This window comes from Protopterus annectens, chromosome 6.part0 (assembly GCF_019279795.1).
Source record: "Protopterus annectens isolate FY-2018-M chromosome 6.part0, PAN1.0, whole genome shotgun sequence".
Classification (NCBI taxonomy): domain Eukaryota; kingdom Metazoa; phylum Chordata; order Ceratodontiformes; family Protopteridae; genus Protopterus; species Protopterus annectens.
Genome location: NC_056737.1, coordinates 1,224,449,048 through 1,224,470,190, shown reverse-complemented (window position 1 = coordinate 1,224,470,190; position 21,143 = coordinate 1,224,449,048).

Below are 21,143 nucleotides of genomic sequence, written 5' to 3'. Positions count from 1 at the left end.
TGCAGTCCGTGGGAATGTATTTTGTGCTTATTACCACTTACAGTTTTGTAAACTGAGAATGACGTTTTTACAATAATTGCAGTCTGTGGGAATGTATTTTGTGCTTATTACCACTTACAGTTTTGTAAACTGAGAATGACTTTTTTACAATAATTGCAGTCCGTGGGAATGTATTTTGTGCTTATTACCACTTACAGTTTTGTAAACTGAGAATGACTTTTTTACAATAATTGCAGTCCGTGGGAATGTATTTTGTGCTTATTACCACTTACAGTTTTGTAAACTGAGAATGACTTTTTTACAATAATTGCAGTCCGTGGGAATGTATTTTGTGCTTATTACCACTTACAGTTTTGTAAACTGAGAATGACTTTTTTACAATAATTGCAGTCCGTGGGAATGTATTTTGTGCTTATTACCACTTACAGTTTTGTAAACTGAGAATGACTTTTACAATAATTGCAGTCCGTGGGAATGTATTTTGTGCTTATTACCACTTACAGTTTTGTAAACTGAGAATGACTTTTTTACAATAATTGCAGTCCGTGGGAATGTATTTTGTGCTTATTACCACTTACAGTTTTGTAAACTGAGAATGACTTTTTTACAATAATTGCAGTCCGTGGGAATGTATTTTGTGCTTATTACCACTTACAGTTTTGTAAACTGAGAATGACTTTTTTACAATAATTGCAGTCCATGGGAATGTATTTTGTGCTTATTACCACTTACAGTTTTGTAAACTGAGAATGACTTTTTTACAATAATTGCAGTCCGTGGGAATGTATTTTGTGCTTATTACCACTTACAGTTTTGTAAACTGAGAATGACTTTTACAATAATTGCAGTCCGTGGGAATGTATTTTGTGCTTATTACCACTTACAGTTTTGTAAACTGAGAATGACTTTTACAATAATTGCAGTCCGTGTCAATGTATTTTGTGCTTATTACCACTTACAGTTTTGTAAACTGAGAATGACTTTTTTACAATAATTGCAGTCCGTGGGAATATATTTTGTGCTTATTACCACTTACAGTTTTGTAAACTGAGAATGACTTTTTTACAATAATTGCAGTCCATGGGAATGTATTTTGTGCTTATTACCACTTACAGTTTTGTAAACTGAGAATGACTTTTTTACAATAATTGCAGTCCGTGGGAATGTATTTTGTGCTTATTACCACTTACAGTTTTGTAAACTGAGAATGACTTTTTTACAATAATTGCAGTCCATGGGAATGTATTTTGTGCTTATTACCACTTACAGTTTTGTAAACTGAGAATGACTTTTTTACAATAATTGCAGTCCGTGGGAATGTATTTTGTGCTTATTACCACTTACAGTTTTGTAAACTGAGAATGACTTTTTTACAATAATTGCAGTCCGTGGGAATGTATTTTGTGCTTATTACCACTTACAGTTTTGAAAACTGAGAATGACTTTTTTATAATAATTGCAGTCCGTGGGAATGTATTTTGTGCTTATTACCACTTACAGTTTTGTAAACTGAGAATGACTTTTTTACAATAATTGCAGTCCGTGGGAATGTATTTTGTGCTTATTACCACTTACAGTTTTGTAAACTGAGAATGACTTTTTTACAATAATTGCAGTCCGTGGGAATGTATTTTGTGCTTATTACCACTTACAGTTTTGTAAACTGAGAATGACTTTTTTACAATAATTGCAGTCCGTGGGAATGTATTTTGTGCTTATTACCACTTACAGTTTTGTAAACTGAGAATGACTTTTTTACAATAATTGCAGTCCGTGGGAATGTATTTTGTGCTTATTACCACTTACAGTTTTGTAACCTGAGAATGACTTTTTTACAATAATTGCAGTCCGTGGGAATGTATTTTGTGCTTATTACCACTTACAGTTTTGTAACCTGAGAATGACTTTTTTACAATAATTGCAGTCCGTGGGAATGTATTTTGTGCTTATTACCACTTACAGTTTTGTAACCTGAGAATGACTTTTTTACAATAATTGCAGTCCGTGGGAATGTATTTTGTGCTTATTACCACTTACAGTTTTGTAAACTGAGAATGACTTTTTTACAATAATTGCAGTCCGTGGGAATGTATTTTGTGCTTATTACCACTTACAGTTTTGTAAACTGAGAATGACTTTTTTACAATAATTGCAGTCCGTGGGAATGTATTTTGTGCTTATTACCACTTACAGTTTTGTAAACTGAGAATGACTTTTTTACAATAATTGCAGTCCGTGGGAATGTATTTTGTGCTTATTACCACTTACAGTTTTATAAACTGAGAATGACTTTTTTACAATAATTGCAGTCCGTGGGAATATATTTTGTGCTTATTACCACTTACAGTTTTGTAAACTGAGAATGACTTTTTTACAATAATTGCAGTCCGTGGGAATATATTTTGTGCTTATTACCACTTACAGTTTTGTAAACTGAGAATGACTTTTTTACAATAATTGCAGTCCGTGGGAATGTATTTTGTGCTTATTACCACTTACAGTTTTGTAAACTGAGAATGACTTTTTTACAATAATTGCAGTTATATTATTTTTCTTTTTGTCTCTGCTTCAGAGAGCAGACAGGCTGGAAACCCTCTTTTTCTGACAGTACAAATTCCAAGACCAAGGACTATTACTTCTGGAGAAAATAATGAGCACTGACACCTGATGTTTTAATGCAGTTATTCTAGTATCACCAAATGCAACTTTTATATAAGGCTGTTTGTTTAATATCACCTATAAGTAATGTTTATTTGTGATTTTCACAGTAGAGCTGAAATGTGAGTTTTCTGATTTCTTTAATAACGGTACATGACTGCATATTTATTTATAACATATCTTAGATGCAAATTTAGTGTTTGTGCAAGGCCATATGTATCATCATATATTTTTAATAAACATGCCCTTCTAGACTGTATCACACATTTATTATTAGATAAAACTTATCTAAGACAAATTGTTCAAATTGTTAAGAACATTTGATGTAAAAAATAAAATGTTTGTAATTTCTTATATCCAATTAAAATTAAGTAATATCTTTGTAATAATCTCAAAATCTTAAAATAACACAAGCCCGATTTATTATATTTGGTCATGAAAGGTCAAAGGTTCAGACTGCTAGTTAAGTGTCCTTTCAAACTGACAATATTACAGTTCTGGAATAAGAGTTCCCTGTTAACAATTAGGAAAATAGAACTGTTTCTGGTTACTAGAGAAATAAAATTTCATCTGCTTTTCTTAGTTCAGAATATTATTTCTTAATATTATAATTTCCAAGACCCCACCTTTTGGACTATGGAGGATCACGGGATTCAAACTTCTGTCCCTTATTCTTTACAATATTTATGCTGACCTTCACAAATCTTATAGGATAGATGAGCTACTATTCCATTTATTTGCTGAGGGTTATCACTGGTACATATACATTTAAATTACTTAGCCTGCATCCTGTAGTACTGGTTTAATAAAGTCTATTGCTTTTTTACTTACTGTATATCTCCAGCATATGATTTGTAATGTGTTTTCCAAATAAGTTTTGGTCATAGACTCACTGCTTTAATGTTGTTCACTGTTATCTTTAGTACGCCATGTAGTTGTCTGGCTTATTATTTCAGCCAGCACGTGTTACGCTAATGTGATTTGGCAAGGCATTGTACATAACCATATTGTAGTGCATCAGGAAAAAGATAAACTTGTAAAATGCTTCATTAGTGCAAGACATGACCTTAAAAATGCTAAACAGTGCTTAAAAGATAAAATCTTATGCTAGGAACTAACAGCAGATAAAGCAGCACCAGAAGGTAAAACAGTTTTTGAAAGTTGTTGGAACCTCATCCATCCACACTTATATACAGAAAGTGTGGCATAATGAAATGTATTACAGCTTTCAAAAGTTGTTTTACTTTCTGCTTGAGCAGTACTTCAGTTCTACCCAACACACCTCTCAACTGTCTCAGGATTTGTGGAATATCCCTGATCTTTACACATAAAATTGTTGACTTTCTGGAAAATCACTGAGGATCTCCCTTGAATGACATCACTAGCTAAACCAAATGTGGAAGTAAATAATCTTGATCGTATTGCAGCATCATTTTTGGTGGTAGTTAAATGCTGTTCAAAGCTAGATTCATATTTGTTTCAGTTACAAATTGAGAGCTCCAGCATCTTTTACTTCATACAGTCCAGGTATGTCTCAATTTGTTTACTGCCATGTGTGTTATTATTGTGTAATTATGGTGAAAGAACTTAAGTGTGTGCATGATGTGGCAAGTCCTGGAACCCCACTGGCAACTAACAGTGACCCTCTCGTTACTCTGCCTGGTGAGTGGAGCATCAGTGTGTCTCACTATGGAGTCACCAATGACTAGGATGTTGGATTGTGTGGAGGCTTGCCTTATAGGCTTTTGAGTTGACACTATGTGTCTTGGATGCATGTTTCATAGTGGGTGAAGTTTCTAAAGGTGCTTGTTTCTTAGTTACATATAGGAGGTCTTTGTGCTTTGGGTAGGTTACTTTTAAGAGACCCAGCATGCTTTGGTCTAGGTGTTTGGCCTGTATTGTGCATAATAGGCATAGTGTGGTGCTGTGTGTTACTGACAACCTGTTTACTGTTTGCAGTGGCTTTTTGTGAGATATTTGCTTCCAGTAACATTGCATAACTACATCTTTCACACACTACATCAGTTTGTTTAAGTAGTAGATGCTTGTCAATAAATATAAGACAACTACTACACTGTCTAAGGGTGCCCATTTTGACCAAGCTGGATACAGATACAGTTGGAAAGTGCAGATCCATGGTTCCAGATGGGTAATTTGGACTGAAAGGGAAATAGCATCTATGAGTTTCTTTTACTGGAGGTTCTGTCTTGTATTGGATATGGTGCTGGTCTCAAGTAGCTGCAGACAGCTAGGAATCAGTGATGCTTTCTTCCCTCTTTTACCAGTAACAAAGACTTCTTTGGCCATGGTAGTGGGATGTCCCACAGTCGACCCATTTCAGACATATTCATTCCAGGTATTAAAATATAAAAGCCAGAAATACAGCAGTACATACCCCTCATCTGTTCACATTTTTACAGAATGCCCAGACTTTTCCCTCGTATTGTTGGCCCATTCATCATACAGTTTGTGGTTTTCTAACAAATCATTGAGGACTGAAGTTACTAAATAAAAATAGACATTTGAGTTTCAGGCCTCATAGCCTTGAGAAAATGCATGTTAATATAAAACATGTTATTGTAGCAACATTTTAAGCTTCTACAGTAGAGATTCAGTTAGCCAAAGGTCGATTATCCGAAATTTCAATTAGCTGAATGCAGCCTTCCGAAGTTCTCAGGTAGAAAAAATCATAAAGTCTGAACATGTAAACTTTATATGTATTCTCTTCTGCATGTTTTTTTAACTTGTACTACAATAATATATTGTACTATTTTGTACTTATAGTAAATTTGTTTTATTTTTCTTGTTTAATATTCGTCAAAAACATTTTTAGAAGTTTTTTTAATCCAATTCAGTTATATGTTTGATTATCCAAACAACTTGATTATCCAAACTACCCTAGTTCTCAATTAGTTCAGATAATCAACACTCTACTGTAATAGCATAGCAAAATATGTCCCTATGTTTGGACCTTTGTCCCCCACTATTTTTGACTCTGTCCAGATTTCTTCCTGTAAGAGGTTGAGAGGTATGCAGTATTATAAAACAATACAAGATAATAGTACACCAGTAGCCAAGAGAAGCTAAAACAAGCCATTGTACTCTGTCTCTACTATAGCCAAGCTATTATCCTTTCTTACATCATTCTGTCTTATTCAAGCTGTTGATGTTAAATGTAACCACAGCGTCATTCACAGAACTGTGCATTCTATAGATGTCATAGAAATCTAGCCGTTACCTACATGAATGTCAGCTGTCTCAAAAAGAGAAAAAAATGGTCCAATTTACAAGCATGTACTACTTTCCACAATCCAAATATAACTGGAATCATAGACATCTGGGATAAATATTGACTCAAGTATAACTAATGCAACAGTAAAATATTTCACAATTTTCATTGACAATAGAATAGCCTCTAGACAAGGTGGAATCATCATGTTAATGATACAAAGTTGCTTCCCTTCACCCTAATCTTATTACCAAAAGCTTCTAATTCAGGTAACAGCCTCAGGTGGGTTCTAGTTGAAATATCTTGAACTGTCACAACAAAATTTGCATTGCTACCTTTTATATCCCCCTGCCTTCATTCCTTACCCTAACAGAATGTGTTTTCAATATCATAATACACCTCTCCAAACCTATAAAATCACTATTCTTGGGGGACTTAAAATAAACTGGAAAGAGGATTCTAATAGGTTCATAGGTTTATAGGTAGATACTAGGCTATCAGCCCTGGGGCTTATATAAGCCTAGCCAAAAAAGTTCCTTGGCTTTCGCCACCCAAGAAAGCTATTTTCCTGCACCCCTGTCTAGCAGAGCCACAGAAGTGATCCCCAGGGTGAATTTCCTATTTCCCATCCAATTGTTGAGATTCTTCTTGAAGAGTACTAATGAGGAGCTTTGTTTGATATAGATAGGTAGTTTGTTCCAGAGCATGTGAAGTCTCTGGGACAGGAATCTATCCCTCCAGCATGTTCTGTTTATTGTGGTGGCAAGGTTTAGGTCCCTGGAGAGTGTGGCTTGGAGGGATTGGGGTTTCTTTAAGTGTAGCATGTCCAACAGATCTGGGTTTGACATGGCTTTGTATGTTAGGAAGAGGTCACTTCTGAGCAGGTGATAAGTGACGGAGTAGAGCTGGAGTTTTTTGAGATGGTCTGCGTATGGCATCTGATTGAGGCCAGTAGTCCTCTTAGTGAGGTATTTCTGTGGCCTTTCTAGATGTTGTAGATGTTTTGCGAGGTACATGCCAAATGGGGCATTGTACTCTATAATGGGTCTGATGAGGGATGAGTAGAGAGGAACAATGACCTCTTTTCTTCTGGAGGTGAACCCCTCTGTGATGAGGTATGCCATGTAGAAGGATTTCCTGACTACTGTGGCGATGTGATTATTAAAGGAGAGAATACTGTCCACCTGTGTCCCATTGTCTCTTACCATACTTTCAGTGTTTAGTAGGCTACCCTCTATGTGGTAGTTCATGGGTACAGTGTTTTTCCCAAAGGTGATAACAATGCACTTCTTGGCATTGAGCCCGAGGCCATGACATTGACACCAAGAATCAGCATCAGTAAAACCCCTTTGTAGAATGTCCACATTATTAGGCAATTCTATTATGGCACCTAGTTTGCAATCATCTGTGAACTCCGTTAACCAAAGAGCTGCTGTATTAGCCTGGACTTCTGAGAAGTAGATGCCAAACAGAAGAGGACCCAGGACTGAGCCCTGTGGTACTCCACTTGTCACTGGTCTGAAGTTGGATTTGGAGTCAGCTACATTCACTGTGTGGGTTCTGTCAGTGAGCCAGTTGGCCACCCATCTTGTGATTTAGGGATTTATGCCCAGTCTAGTGAGTTTATCTATAATTCTAGAGTGGGGGATGGTGTCAAAATTCTTGGCGAGGTCAAGCTAGGCTGTGTGGACCACCTTACCCTTATCCACAGCTCTGGTGACTGCTTCAAAGAAGTCAATCAGGTTTAGGAGACATGACCTACCTTTTACAAATAGTACAACCTCTGCAAGTGAGGCAGCTGCAGGGTCCCAAAGTGCAAAGTATTCAAACAAAAAGAAAACAGGACCAGCATACAAGGCATCTTAAAATAAATTTATTGATTGATGTTCTTGAAAAACAGACCGGTTTCGGCAAATATTTAACAAAGCCTTCTTCAGTGTTTAAAAAACAACAAAAATGAACCTGTATTTAAATACTCAAGTGAGTCATGTGCTTAATTAAATATGCTCATTCAGACCTGGCTTAGAGCCCACCAAGTTTAATGATCCTTTTTTTCTCTATTGAATTTAATAAATTATGCCGACCTGATTTGTTATGCCTGGATCTTCTAATTTTATCAATAATGGTAAAACTAAAAGTAGCCTTTGGATGTACCAAAGAATGTTTATATGAAACATTGGTGTCTCTCTTGTGTCTGATATCACTAAAGTGTTCAGAGATTCGAAGCTTCAAGGGTCTGGAGGTTTGGCCAATATAGAATGCAGGACATGTGCATTTGGCCAAATAAATGACCCAATCTGAGGAACAGTTAGCAAAAAATGTTATATTAAATACTTGAGGGATGTTTTGACTGCTAAAACTGGTGGTTTTGAGTATGATGTTACAATAGATATAGTGTCCACAAGGGAAGCAACCAATTAATGGATCCCCTGATAATGTGGTCTGGATACTTTTGGTACCTTTCTTCTCAAGATGTTTAAAGTGATTAAAAAAGGCAGATAGATTTTTGCCTTTCCGAAAGGAAAACAAACATCTGTCTCCAAGAATGTCCTGAAGTCCAGGTTCACATGTTAGTATGTTACAATTGTGTTGAACAATTTGCATCAATATGTTGGTATTCCGACCATATGTGGTGATAAATGTAGGCGTTACTGAAGGTGATTTGTGTCTAGTTTTGTAATGAAACAATTCAGTGCGTTCCATCTGGTCAACTGTGTGTTTGGTATGTAACAGTTGACTCATTTTGTACCCACGGTCATGGAATCGATGTACTAAATCATCTCTGAAGTGTCTATAAGTGTGCTGATCAGAACAAATGTGTTTAATGTGCATAAACTGTGATTTGGGAATGTTTTTGCAGATGTGAGGAGGATGAAAGCTGGTTGCATGGAGAAGTGAATTATTTTGGGGGAATTTACGATGAATTACTGTAGTCAGTGTATGATCAGATGCGCGGCAAACCAATACATCTAAGAAGATAATTTTATCTCTATCATAGCTGACAGAAAATTCAATCCCCCATTTATTTTCGTTCAAATAAGAAACAAATTCCGAAATGTATTCTTTATTTGCTCTCCATAACAACCAGCAGTCATCCAAATATCTGCGCCAAATGTCCATTTCAACCATGTAAATGTTATGAGAGTTGTCGTAAATAACCTGTTCTTCAAAGTATGCCATGAACAAATCGGCATATATGGGTGCAAAAGATGCGCCCATAGCTGTCCCCTTGGTTTGTAAATAGCATTTGTCTTTGTAAAAAAACACATTTTTTGTCAAAACATGTTCTGTTAAACACAACAAAAGGGTGTTGAAACTTGGCTTGTATATTTCAGTTTTGTTGAGCCAGTATTCCAACGCCTCCAGGCCAGCACAATGTGGTATGTTGGTATATAATGATTTTACATCCAATGTGCAAAGTAACCAGTCGGGCTCAAGCTGTGTGTCAGAGATAATCTGTAAAAATTCCGTGGTATCTTGAATTCTAGAATGGACACATTGTAAAAGGGGCTTAAGAAATTTGGTAAGGAATAGAGATAATGGTTCTGTTAATGAATTTCTACCTGAAACAATGGGTCTGCCGGGTGGGTGTTGAAGGTCCTTGTGTATTTTAGGTAGGAAATAAATGTATTGTGGACAAGGGTTGGCAATGGTGAGTTGATGCTGTGTGTTTTGAGTGATGATACCTTCTGCAACAACTAAACTAAGGAAAGAATCAATCTGTTCCTTGAATACTGGTGTTGGATCAATGGTGAGTTCCGAGTAATAGCGTGCATTGGATAATTGGTTTAGTGCTTCATGATCATATTGTGATGTATCCTGAATCACTATAGAACCACCTTTGTCAGCACCAATTATGACTAGATTGTGATTGTTTGCCAATGTATTGATATTTTCCATGCAAATTTTGGATACATTATTAGGTAATGGTGAAATTGATCTAAACTGAAAATGTAGATCTTTGATATTGGCTTGTTGAAACATGGAAACTTGGTGATTCATGGGTGGCATGAACGAAGACCTATGGTATTTAAGTTCATCAGAGATCTTTGGTTCTTGTTCCTGAAAAAATAGTTTAAGATTAAGATTTCTACAAAATGAAACAATATCTTGAACAAAACTTTCTTCAGAAACAAAAAAACCAGGGATGAATGATAATCCTTTATTAAGAATGTCAATTTCAGAGGAGGAGAGGACATGTGATGAAATATTAGTAATGTTTACAGTGGTTGTTTGGTCACAAACATCGCTAATAGCGTTTCCATGTTGTCCACATCTTTTATGTTTCCTGCCCCCCCCCTCCTACGTGTAAATCCTGTGAGGTGACAGAATTTCTTCTCTTGGATACTGGTGAGCCTGTGACACCCCCTGAATCAGTGTCAAGACATGAGGATGAATATTCATCAGCTGAAGTGTCAGTATAGTTATATGTGCCTTTCTTAAGGATAGATTTAGTCCGTTTCCTCTTGGGATAGGTACGATTCGAAAGAGAAAATCGTACATGTTTGTTTTTGTTTGTAAAATTGAAGGGATCCCCCCTGGTATAATCATCTAAATCCCTTTGGAACTTTTTCTTTTTCCTACCCTTGAGCTGTGATTCCAATGTCATAATTTCCTTGCTTATGTTCTTGATACTATTTGTATATATGGTCTGACCCTTAAATTGCTTGGCCTTATCACTAAGAGAAGAAATGGATTCAATTTCTTGTTCAATGACTCTATTATGGAAATTTGCTAGTATTTCAACAAATTTCAGGGTTGTCTCTTGTTGAATTTCATGCCATTGTTTCAATAGAAGATCATCAGGGGAATTAACCAATGGTTGGGTACGTACTCGTAGCCTTCGTGGAGTGATGCCTTTGAGTAAATATGCACAAAAAAGTTTGTAATGCCAAATGTTATTTCTCAAAGATCTCATATGTTTGTTAAGATTTGAAAAAATGTTTACACAATTTTCATCAAGGCCTGTGTTGGCAAGGTCATCCAACTTATCACCAAGGGGACCAATTCCAAAAACAGAAAGATCGTCTCTGTCAGAAGACAGCCCATTTATTAAATGATGCAATTCCATGTTTAAATATATTAATAAAGACCGCTGTCCAAAATAATACCAAAGTTAAATAGACCTGAGCCAGTTCAGCATAGGATCAATAAGCAGCAGACCAATATAATGTTATAGCTGACATAAGTAAATGTGAAAACATTCACAAGGGGACTATTCACCTGGATTGGGTCTATTGCCGGTCTTGTCTGAACCAATAAGCCTTAGGTCCGAAGCATCATATGGCTCCTTACTCAAAATGATAGTTGGAGTAAAATTTGACAACAGGCTGAAAAAATGAGATTGAAAATCTTACTGATGATAATCTTAAATAGATTGAAAGGCCCGTAATGTGGAAATGTATAAAACATTCTAATTAATGCACAATTTGTGTTAAGTATTGTAGTATTAGGCCAAGTGTACAATAGCTCAAACTAATATGGAATGAAAATCTAAAAAATAATAGAAAAATGTGTAGAGATTGATTCTGATGCTATTGAGTCATACAACAATAAAACAATCCTGATGTAGCAGTTCAAAAAAGTGAGGCCAAGCAAAAGTGACGGTCATCAGAGACCATATATAAATGGTTTGATATTAACAAATGTCTAACAGCAAGATTGTCCACTATTGAGTCCAAAAAAACTTAATGGGACCAATATTGACATTAATGCTGAGCATAAAATAAGAAAAGAACATAAAAGCAAGGCGTGACAAGGATGTATAGGAAACCAGAGAATATGCCATCAAAAATCATAATAATAAGGACTCACACCACCTCCATATCAAAGAAGGTGGAAACAACACCTACCTTTTACAAACCCAAACTGAGGGGGTCCAGAGTTTGGAGGCTATCTATGTCCTTGTTTATAAGCTCCAAGATGACACATTCCATTGCCTTGCAGACCATGGCCATTTATTCAGACTAGTGCCCTCCTTAAACCTGACAACTAGTTAATGAAGGGACCAGACTCAACACTCATACCAAAGCAAGTACCACACAAGAAAGCCTCCTTAGCAATATTCCTGACAAACTACATAGTCTAAATATTCTACCTAATTATATCAGTGAAAATGATTCTTTTCTCTCCACCTGGTCATTTATATCTTCCAAACTTCCATGATGAATGATCATCTTAAGAAGTTTCTCATTGCTACTGGATGAAATCCTATTAAGCGAACTAACCAAACTGATAGGAGCAAATGCTACAAATGCATCTACCCAAAACCTGACTTTTCACTTCTCTATAATCAGGTTGCAACCATCCAATATAGGCTATAACCCTCTGAAAAAACAAAGTTTGAAAGAAGGTCTTCCTTCTGGCTCAACAAAGAGTAGAGCAGTCTTAAAAACCTGAGAAACTTAGCCTGGAATGAATGGAAAGCTGATCCCTGTAATATCAATAAGCACTACAAATGTTTTCTCCTTAGGCAACAAATTAAAATAAATATCAAATCAACCAAAGCTGAATCCTTACGTCAACAGCAGCTAAAGTATCTTAATTGGCTCAAACAATTTTGTCACCGTATCAAATTAATCTGCAACAAACACATCTTTGTAAAAGGAAGGCAACACTCAGGATCACCACAAACTGCTAATTCATACAATCCCATGTGATATCATCCAGAAGAACAGGGGCACCAGGTAAAAGTAAGACCCCCTGTTTATTGTTAATACAAGTTGAGCACTTTTGTTCCTACCATAGGATCTTCATCAGAACAAATAATCTAAAGCATTATTTCATGCATCATATAAATTGGTAAAACCACCTACTAATTAAACGTTCTTATTAAAACCAACTAATAAAACAATGTCAAATCTCAAAAAGTCCATGAATACTAAATAATCCCAGAACTTTGAAAGGGACAGGCAATGTAAAACACATATCAAACTTCCAGTTTCTTTAACTTCAATATTGAACTGATAGAAAATGCTTCATTTAACCCAGGGGGACATGTAGCATTCAACAATAATTGCCACTTTAGTTATTTTTGTCCATATGTTTATTAACGATATAACCCCTTGGATCACACACCACCTGTTCTATGATGGTAAATTTAAAAGAATGCATAGGAAATTCTGAAATGTGTCTATGTAGAGCATTGGTGTTCTTACATTTTCTAATATCTAACAGATGTTCATAAATTCTCTCTTAGTTTTCTAGAGGTTTTGCCCACATAAAAAGCTGGGCATGTGTTACAACATGCAATATAGACAACCTATTTTGACTCACGAAAGAAAAGCCCATTGATAATATATGAACCACTTCTAACTGTGACCTGGTCTCCTATGAAAATGCTTGGGCACTAAGAACACAGGCCACATTTTGCCATAACATTTTTCCTATTACTAATAGTCACATTATGTTCTAACACTTTTTTCAGGCTGTATCTTTTTTATAAACAATATGGGGTCTCTCCCCTATTTTTTATTTCATTTTTGATCAAAACAGAAAATGTATCCAATTATTTTTAAGACAACTGAAAATGGCCTGACTATCTAACAAATATGTGGTGATAAATAACTTCTGCTGATTAATGTCCTGCATTCTCAAAGGTTCAATAAAGGTGTGACCTGCCTCAACATTATCTGTATGGGTGTCAACAGTTACCTGAATTAGAATTTTTTGGTAATAACATTAGGGTGAAGGAAAGCAACTTTGTATCATCAGCATGATGACTCCAGCTTGTCTAGAGGCCAGTCTATTGTCAATGAAAACTGTGAAATCTTTTAGTGTTGCATTAGCTATACTTCAGTCAATATTTATCCAGATTTCTGTCATTCCAGTTATATTTGGATTGTGGAAAATGGTCCGTGGTTGTAAATTGGACCATTTTATTTTTCTTTTTGAGACAACTGACATTCATGTAGGCAACAGAGAGATCTCTGTGACATCTATAGAATGTTTAGGTATAGTAGAGACAGAGTACTATGGCTTGTTTTAGTTTCTCTTGGCTACTGGTGTACTATTATCTTGTATTGTTTTATAATACTGCATACCTCTCAACCTCTTACAGGAAGAAATCTGGACAGAGTCAAAAATAGTGGGGAACAAAGGCTCAAAAATAGGGACATATTTTTATATGCCATTATAAACAATACACTCTTTCTACTTCAAAACTGTTACCATGAAAATAGTGCAAGAACTGTTAGAAAATAGTCATTACAATCCCTTCGTTCACTCTCTATAACTCTGTGAATTTCTCTGAGTAGGAAGTCCTGTTCTCAGTAAACTTTTTTCAGTTATTGATAACTTAAGTTCATTTAAATTTTTAACATGCCCTATGTATACCTCTACTTAAAACACATTTGCCCACTAGAACAAAATGCTTGAAAAAATAATTTGTGAACAGACACTAGAATATATTTCTAATTATACAATTCCTCCCTATTAATATTCTAAAACGTGCACGCTGATTGGCCAGCCCAACCAGCATGCCTGTTGTAAATCCCACAATATACCAATGGAAAAAAGGTCCGATCGCCCGGACTTTGTTCAGTTGATATAAACTGCCCAAAAATTTTTTTTTTTTTTTTTTTACAATAAAAAAAAAAAAAAAAAAAGAGAGAGAGAAAACGGAGCAATGGTGACTTCCTTTTCTCGGTTGCTTTCATTTCAAAGCCTTGATGTACTGGGTATGCGTGGGAACGCAGGTCCCATACGCATGCGCAGTACATCAAAAAGCAGAATCAGTATATCACAACCGGCGGAAGAACAGCAATCCGCAATTATACAAAGTCATTATTTAAGAAAAGTAAATATTTTTTTCTAAAATAATGTCATTGTATAATAGCGATAACAGACTCCGTGGTTGTGGTATATTGAAGTTTTACCCACGGTTCCCTTTGTTTAATCACTCAGGCTTCGCCCTCGTGATTAAACCACACCAACTGTGGGTAAATCTTCAATATACCACAAAACCTCATCGGTTATTGCTTAAATATGATATATTGATGGCTAAATGACACAGTTCCTTTCCCAATGACAGTATTTTAAACCCACTCTGTATGCTCACTGATAACATTTGTAATAATATGTATCAATGTCTGTTCATGGTTAGGTTCATAGATTAGTACTAAGCTAACTGCCCTTGCAAGCCATTTTAAGCCTAGCCAATTATCCCTTGTGAGACTCAAACCCTGCACCTTGTGTTTGTAAATCAAACACCTTAACCATTAGGCCACCCTCCCTTTTCAACGCAAAAGTAAACCCAATATTTCTTGATCTCAAAAGAGCCTTCAAAACAAACAATCATGAACAAAATGTTCTTGCTAAACACCGGGATAAACTATATCCCTAAATATGAATAAATACCTATACATACCTTTCATCTCCTTACTCTCCCTTCTTCATGCAGTTCCTTACGTCTGTCAATTTCTCCCCCCACCCCCCCAGCTTTCTCTCTAAATATACTATAAGCCTGCTTTTATCTCACTTTATATCGCAATTCCTGTTTGTATTATACTAATTTACATTTAATTTCTCTTTAAACAGGTTAAAATGTCTCTAAATATTAAATCATCATCACATGACTTTTATCTATTCTTAATACAGGTTTTCATATTATGTATAATTTGATACACTTATTTAAACTGTGTATTTATTTGAATTATTGTTGAAATTTGTAAAATTATTGTTCTTAAAATGTTTTTGTAATACTTTGGAGCTTTTCTCCATAGGCTTCCACTGAAAATGGGCTTCTACCTAGTCAGAATTTTTCCAGTGATCAAATGTCAATAAATAAATAAATACACTTATAGATGGTGGATTCTGTCCAGGGGTTGTAGAAGGGTTTCACAACTACCTATCCAATCAATCCTACACTATAGATATATATATATATATATATATATATATATATATATATATATATATATATAGTGCTTACGTTTCCTTGGTAAATGGAAACATTTCCTGTGGAGCTCCACAACAATGACTTCTGTTCTCATTAGTAATTGACGATCTCCCTTGGACCTCCTAACACTTGATTGCATAATGTATGCAGATGACGTATTGTTCACTTGACGTGGGAAATCAACTCATAAAATCTCAAAGAAATCTGCAGTTTGCTTTTGAAGTACTATGGACCCAGTTAGCTAACAATACATTTGTTGTAACTACCAGGACAACTACTATCATGCTGTTTGCCACAGCTCAAAAGATTAAACATGCCCCTGTACTTGTTATCACTCATTTCTCTTTTAACATCTCACTAAAAACCTCTCAAAGATACTTAGGAATTGTGTTAGATCCATGTCTCTCTCCTGCTCTTATTCTTCATGTGGACACCTAGGCTGACAAAGAGTTAAGACAGCATAAAGCAGCTTATTTGACATCTAATCTCTTCATTCCAGAAACTAGATGCTGCATAACCATCAACGTGCTCTTTCATAAACTTGAACACAGACTGCCTCTTATTGTTACAGACTCAGCTGCTAAGTGTTACCTCACAATAAGAGGTTCTCCCGTTCAATTCTCGGCATGGCTTGGGAGCGTCTTCTGTGTAGAGTCTGCATGTCCTCCCCGTGGTTGGGTAGCGTTTGAAAGACATGCGTGCGTAAATGAGCATGCCTTCATTGAAGGTTGGGCATCGAGCTGGCACCTCGGTATTTCGTAAAAATCTACTGCCAATCATTAGCGGACCGGAGTTCCGCTGTGGCAACCCCTTACCGGGAAAAAGCCGAAAGACAAACAACAACAAGAACAAGTCAGCTGCTAATCCAACATTATTACAAATCAGCAGAAATGAAATACTATGCAACATCAATGTAGCTAAGAACAGAGAATATAACTGCGCTGAAATAAAGAATGGTAGGTTGCTTACAGTTTCAACAAGACATCAGCTATGACTTAGCACCCTTACTTACAATGCTCCCTAATACTGGTTACTGTCTACCTTTAAAAACCAGACTGTTTAACAGGGATGATTGCTGTAAATACACACATTACTCAGCCAGACCACCTTATGAATTAGAGATTACTGAAAAAGTCTTCGCTAAAAATGCATCTTCCGTTTGCAACAAATTGCTTGAAGAAATAAGACAGCCAATGAACTTACTAGTTTCAAAATAGAACTAAAAGAAATCTATCTGATAAAACAATATATCAGATTTGGTAAGAGATTCTGAGATATGGGCTAGAAAGCACGTGTAAAGTAAAGAACAATGTGTTCCATCTACTGGCTTAATACTATTTCAGCTCTTATCATATTCATTGAAATGGTTCTCTGTCAGTAATGAACTGTCATCAGCATCATCACCCCCTCCTTTTCCTATGTTCTACATGATGTCGGGGGGGTTGTATCAGCTGTTGCTATTACTCTCTCGATTCATTGCGAGTCTTAGACCTTCTTAGACAGTCATGCCAGACTGTTACAGGTCCTCTCTCACACAATTGATCCACCTCTTTGCTAGATGCCCTTTTTTCTTCTTGCTTTCTTCTTGTCTGTCCAAATCTTCTTTATCAGATTGTCTTTTGCTTTTCTGCACACGTGCCTGAACAACAGTAATCTGTTTTCTTTTATTTTCTCTGCAATTGTAGCTGCTGGGGGCATCTGTTCTTAAGTCCTGATTCCTTTGTCTGCCCCACAGTGTGAATCCTACCACTCATTTCAGGCACTTCATCACCATCACCTCAACTTCTTTGCCTTTTCTGCCCAGATTTCTGTACCATGCAGTACTACTGGTCACACCACTTTTTTGTACACCCTATTTTTCAGCTTCTTTGGCATTCTTGTGTCATACACCACTACTGACACTCTATGCCAGTTGGCTGCATCCCCTCCAACTCTAGCTTTGACCTCCTGATTCAGACTTTCCTTTTTCCTTAACCACCCCCTCCTAGATACTTAAAGATTTGATCTCTTCTACTATTTTCCATTCTATCTGAATTCTCAACTGCTTCTGACTTTCCCCATTTGCTGCAATTACAACTATTTTATCTGTACTCAGTTTCATCCCATGTGCCTTCAGTTATGCATTCCATTCCCATCCTTTACTGAAGCTCTTGCTCAGAGTCTACATGTAATGCCACATTATCTGTGTACAGCAACTTTGCTCATCTGCCCCCTCCAACCTGTTTACAAATGTAGTCCATCACCAGTATGAACAGCAGTGAGATGAACCCTGTTACACACCCACTTCCACTGGGAAGCCCGCTGGGATTACAAACACTGTTCATACTTGTGTCATTGGGTCCTTGTACATAGCCTGCATCAGTTCTATCATGTTTCTGCGATATCAAACCATCACAGGAGTGCTCAAACTCAGCTTTCTTGAGAGATTGTCATATATTTTCTCCAAGCCTAGAATTGCCCAGCAGGACTGTTTCCTCATCTCTAGCTTTTTCTCAACTAATTACAAGGATGAGGTCAGCTGTGCTGAAACCTGCTCTGAATCTGAACCTATTGTCTCCCATCTTACTTTTTACTGCTCTGAATACCCGTTTATTAATCACCATCTCCAGCACTTTTATGCAGTGTGACTGCCCACAGTTGTGAATGTCCCCTTTGTTCTTGCACGCTGGCACTAATATCCTTATTCTGCAGTCATCTGCGGTATGCCTTTCTCTTTTTACGTCTATAAGTACCCACAGGAGCCATTTCCTCCTATCGCATTCACCATCTGCTGTGCCTCATCTGAGCTTGCTTGTTTCCTTTTCTTCATTTTAATTAGTGCTCTTCTTACTTTTAGGGTGGGGTCCTCCTCTCCACCTTTCATCATAGGCTGTGACTTGGATAGTGCAGCTTCTGTGGGGGTTTCTTTATTCAAATGCCACTGAAAGTACTTCATCCATCTGCCTTTGATGTCTTCTGGACTGCTGATCAGGTTATTTCTGGAATCCCTTATGAGGGGAGTCTGATGACTATTTCCTATAGCTTTCTGGCTTTACCTTTTAATTTGATAGAGCATCTTTTGCTTTGCTATTTGCTATTACAACTTCTCTGACTACTGCTTGCAGCTGATTGTGGCAACCAGTGGTTTATGCTGTGGGCTGATGGACTCACTGAGGATGACTTTGCAATCACTGATTCTACCACAGTGTCCTTTCCTTACTCTACCTGAATTGCATGTCGGCCACTGTTGTGTGTAATTTTGTGACTGTCTCTCTTACTGAACCATTTACTGGACACCATCAAACCATTTGCCAGATAGAAGTCTAGAATGTCTTCTCATTCCTTATTCCTGTTGCCCCCACCACATGTGGACCCAGGCAGTCCTCATATTCTGTTCTAGCCATCCCGATATGTACAATGAGGACTCCATTATCAGCATAAGCTCATGTTGTCCTGCTTTATGTCACAAAACTGCTGCCTGATTGCACTTTTTTCTTCACAGTTACAACCCCGCTGTGGATAATAAGCTGGGATAATGAGTAGTGCCCTGTACTTACACTTGAGTCTGATTGACATTAATCCTTAATGACAAACCAACTCCCTCACCACAATTTCCCACATTATTTATAGTCTGTCTTTCCACTGAGTAGTAGACACTGAGTCCCAAGACAAGTGGTTTTGCTGCCCTTCTATCTTGTCTCCTGGATACATAGGATGTTAAGCCTTACACTTCCAAGCTGCGTCCTGTCTGTTAAGCTATAGTAAGCATAGTAATGCTTAGTTCATGTTTGGCAGTTTGTTTGTTTTTACTTCCAGTTTTCATTCAACAGAGCTATCCCAGGTAATTCAGACTGGGCAACTGCACACTAGCCAGCCAATAGCTTATTGATCCATGGCTGCTGGACAATATGGCAAGCATCCACCCCTCTCACCTTTTGCATGGGTCCCTGGCACAGCTCAAAGTAGGCTGGGTTCTATACCCATGCCTCTATGGTAATGATATTTAATGTGACCAAATCACCTATAGCCAATTTCTATAATGCTGAGTGGCTAGCCCTGCCATGGCATGCAGTCCATGATCCGTGGTATCCTATGTAGGGAATACTTTGCACCAAAGTTAATGACCAAAGATAGAATCTCTGCTGCTGCCCACAACTCCTTTTCTTGCAGGAGTTTGAGGTGGAAACAGAATGTTTTTGGAAGATGGGTGAACCACAACGAGTACATGCAAACTCAATACATGCAGTTGCTGGAGTTTAGGATCAAACCTTGTACCTTGTGCATGGATGGTGAAGACATTAATCATTATGTGAACTACGCCTACTTAACAATTCAGAATGATCTGTTCCTAAGTGAAAATTCAGTATTGTGCTATATCTCCAACAACAATGTAAATTTCTATGTAAACAGTTCTACATACTGTTACATGTTTAGCTACATTTTCTGACCTCTCTGGTCCAGGTTGTGACTGAAATGGATCCTTTGACCAGTTCATCTACCCGATTAACAGATGTTAAATAAATAAATAAAATAAAATAAATGAATGGAAGCGCATGATCACACAAAGAAGGTGGCATGCGTTCAGTAGAAAACAGTATTAAGTAAGGTTAGATATTTGGTAACAGATGTATACATATGACACCTGCTCAGTATAAAGGCTAAGGTGAAGTCCTATAAAATTATAAATTATAATTGAATATGAGGGGGTCTAGACAGAAAGAGAGAGAGACAGTGGGAGAGAAAGAAAAACAATCTTCTTTCTAAATAAATTAGTAAAGAAGGGTGGAAGGGATAAACAGGTTAATGGGAAGGCTGTTGAAATCATCCCGTGCAATTAATGTAGTGAAGAAGAGAGTGAGATGTGGAAGGAATCTACGGTACCCGGCTTCTATATGAGGGGAGATGGCTAAAGCATTTGCATGTAACTGTTTTACACAAGGAGGAGAGTAACTGAGGTCTGATCTAATTGTACTCTGTAATTTGTACCCCTCCAGTACCCTTGTACCCCTCCAGTAATTGTACTCTGTAATTTGATGGAGCTTTATATGTAAGTTCCAGATTTTGGATACAAGTAGGTCTATATTTGTTTATCTGTCTGTATATTTCCTGCTGCAAGATACTGTTATAGGGTGGCTGTGGGCGAGGGCTTTAAAGATAAGTTTAATAGAAATAATGGTGTGGCAGAGGTAAATGAAGAGAGGGAAGCAGCTGAGTCCTCCCTAACTCTATGAGACAGGAGCAAGCTGATTTTCTTGTGAGAACGAGATGCAGCCTGGCAGACAAAATATAAAGAATAAGCATGGAGTGGGGCATGCCTTGTATCATGTGTTAGCTCTAAGTTTTCAATGTGGGATACTCTTAGAGAGAAAGCTAAATTTA